The 3,210-nt window shown below is 41.0% G+C and overlaps 1 long non-coding RNA gene across 1 annotated transcript; it reads left to right on the top strand.

Annotated features, from left to right (window-relative positions):
- Positions 1 to 540: 540 nt before the first annotated feature.
- Positions 541 to 2,932, top strand: LOC144656137 (uncharacterized). Its single transcript, XR_013571266.1, has 3 exons — positions 541 to 850; positions 1,719 to 2,314; positions 2,768 to 2,932. It is a non-coding gene; the product is annotated as an uncharacterized LOC144656137 (long non-coding RNA).
- Positions 2,933 to 3,210: the final 278 nt, after the last annotated feature.

A 3,210-nucleotide genomic window follows, 5' to 3' on the forward strand; every position in this document is an offset into this window, starting at 1 on the left:
TTCCTCCACAGAGGCTTCTTCAGTGGAGGGGGGGGGGGGGGGAGCGGAAAAAGAAAGAGAAAGATAAGCAAGGCTGACACTACGTAGAAATGAAAAAACCTTAACGGGACAACGAATGATAGAGTCCAAACTGAAAGTCAAAAATGCAAACTCTGGACAGCTGTTTCGACCTGATTGGGTCTCTTCAGCAGAGTGTTTGCCGCACAGAATAGAACAACCAGCGCAAAGACAGTTGTCTTTTGACTTTCAGTTTGGACTCTATCATGTCGTTGTCCCGTTAAAGTTTTTTCATTTCTATGTAGTGTCAGCCTTGCTTATCTTGTCTCTGAAAAAAGAAAATAATTTAGGGGGAGCGCGGGGGTCCCTCAAGCGCTTTCTTTGCCATTCTCTCCAGGCTCCGCCAGCTTACTTTTCACCCTCCACATTTCCCAGCCCACGGGTACGGAAAAAAGAGAGGCTTCTTCGGAGGAGAGAGCACCCCTGAGTGAAGAGAAGCACTGTGCATGTAAATTGTCTTACCCCAAAACACAACACAGTGACTCCGGCCAGGGGGCTTGAACCTAGTCCTCTCGATCCGGAGGGCAGCACGCCAATCAACAGGCTACGACAAAAGGGAATTAACACAAGTGTTGAAATCGTCTGGGGCTATGCTAGTAACGAAAATTTTTGCAAATACCAATGCTGGAAAAACAATTACTCCGAAAAATTACCCTCCCCCCACCACCTCCCTCAAAAAAAAATAATAGTACGCCCCTAACGAGGGGGTATTGGGGTTTGCGGTATTGGCTAATTTTTCACATGAAAACGGTGCCTATCGGTTCGAGATATGTGCCCACAGAAAGCACAAAATGTTAGACGGCAAGCTCGAGGTTTCTACCGGCTGATAGTGGCGAGGGGCGAAGCCCCGAAACTATCAACAGCCGGTAGAAACCGGAGCGAGCCGTTAATTGTGTTAGCATAACCCACTGACCGATCTATTAAACACAAAATATAGCAGAGTTGATTTATTGAATGTTTTGATTGATAAAATTCAGCGAAGACTAAGCGCGCGCTCCGAGAGCCTTCTACGGATCAATAGTGGCATCTGTGTAGCCAATCAGATTGCGCGATTACCAATAGTAGGTAGTGTGTTATGCTAATAATAATAAACGAATATTTTTAACAGGATTAACCCATCAGTACTTGAGAGTACTGTTATCTTGGGGTCCTGTAAGATTTTAAAAATTTAAAAAGGTAAAAAAGTTTACAAATGTCAAAACTACAGTAGTCAAAAACATATAAAAGCTTATGAATAAAAATTACAAATAAAAATGTTCTTTAACTTTTTGTTTAAATAGAAGCCTAGAGTTCAGATTGCTCATGTCCGACGGTAACTGTTAAAAACGGAGGCTCCTAAAAACGAAAAACTCCGCCGGCCAAACTCTAGCTTCACTTTCGGCAGTTCGACAGAGGAAAATCTGTTCCTAGTATTGACACTGTGATTAACTCTTTTAAAATAGTTCTTAAAAGGAGTACACGCATTTCCACTGAGTAGACAATCAAAACGCAGAGACGACTTTTCTTTTCAGATAACTGTCAACTGATGGAATACGGATGTCAGTCTTGTTTTCCAGTCCTGAAGAACGTTGAAGATATGCAGCTTAGGCCACGATGTTCGATTCTGCGAATCAGTTGCCTGCGTGAATTTGAATAGGTAAACCATTTATAGTCAGATTGAGCGTGTTTTTTACCGGAAACAAAAAAAAATAATAATTAGCATACTGATCCAACGAACAGTAATCATCATAATCCCGTGCGGCGTTTGATGACGTAAACCAATCAGGTACCGTCTTAAGTCGAGGGTGTGCATTAAAACAGTTGGCGCCCAATTTAAATTAGATATCCCGCTTCTTCGCAAGGGTGAATGAAGAAAATGGCTAACATTTTGAACACTAAATCGCCAAAGCCTTTCCGTCTTAGCAGACCCAAGGATAAATATCTCTAAAGCTGTACATGTAGCTGCTCTTACTACAGAGCCACAAGAAATGAGATTGGCCGGAAAAATGGTAAGTATTAATAAGATGTTTCAGTTTGATGAATTGTTTTATTCTGAGAGAGATGAACTCGTCTTCAAACTAAAAGATTTCAATGTATTTTCGGGTACTTGGCCAATTGGTTTAATCGGTTTCTTGCTCCTTTTATTTTAGAGGCTAGCGACCGAATAATTCACTTACTGAAGGTAAAACAAAACGAAAGATGTTCCAAGCAAACTTCGTGAAATAATCATGGTGCTCAAATGTGGCCGTTCCGGTTTAAAGACCGATATTCAAGCCAGGTATGTTTGTCTGTTTATTTATCTCGTTCGTTAGTTTATTTTTCGCCCGTAGTTTTAGTACGTACAAGAAGTGAACTTTGTCAAGCTTTTTATAATATGCTGGAAAACTTTTGATAACCAATGATTAAATTGCGTAAACTGATAATTTAGGTGGAAAAAAGACGTGAGAGTTTATAAATTGTAATGACTGGTCTGAAATCGAATGTCACCTTATATTTATTTTTATTTTGAAATTTGTTTGAGGGAAATGTTCGTACAATCATATTTTAGATGTTTATAGGCTAAGCAACCAACAATTAATCCATACCAAACGTTAAATTAAATTATGCATTAAGTAGTATAAAAGAAACTACAGGTGTAACAAAGTATAACCCGCGGGCCAAGGTGATGTACAAATATTTCATTTATGAGTAAAAATTAACTCATAGTTTTTCTTTGCTGTGTCCTTATTAGTTTAGCTCCTCCAGACCTCGTCAAGCAGTCAGTTCACCAACCTACTGTGTTAGCAGTCCATGCCAGTACAATGTTCTCGCCCAATGTTCTCAGCATCGTCATGGCAACGAAAGACACAAGTTCTTCTTGGTAGTGGTTAGTGTGGTTCTTTGTGGGTAGGGAAGGGTGGGTAACTAGAGCTCTGGATGAACCTTACACTCGTTCGGCTAACATTCGGCTTACATTCGGCCTACGTTCGGCTTATACGACTGTTTCGCGATTTGGCTTAGTTAGTTTAGTTAGTGCTGGGTGGGTTGGGTTTGGGCCTTCCCTTTTCCTTTCCTGGGTTTCACAATTCGGCTTCGAATATTTCATTCGGTCTATTATTCGGCACCAGGTTCAAGTCCCGGCTTTTCTTCGGCACACTTCGGCCTCATTTCGTCAAGACTTCGGCTTCACTTCGG

Source organism: Oculina patagonica, chromosome 6 (genome assembly GCF_052425735.1).
Source record: "Oculina patagonica isolate OP01 chromosome 6, crgOcupat, whole genome shotgun sequence".
Taxonomy (NCBI): domain Eukaryota; kingdom Metazoa; phylum Cnidaria; class Anthozoa; order Scleractinia; family Oculinidae; genus Oculina; species Oculina patagonica.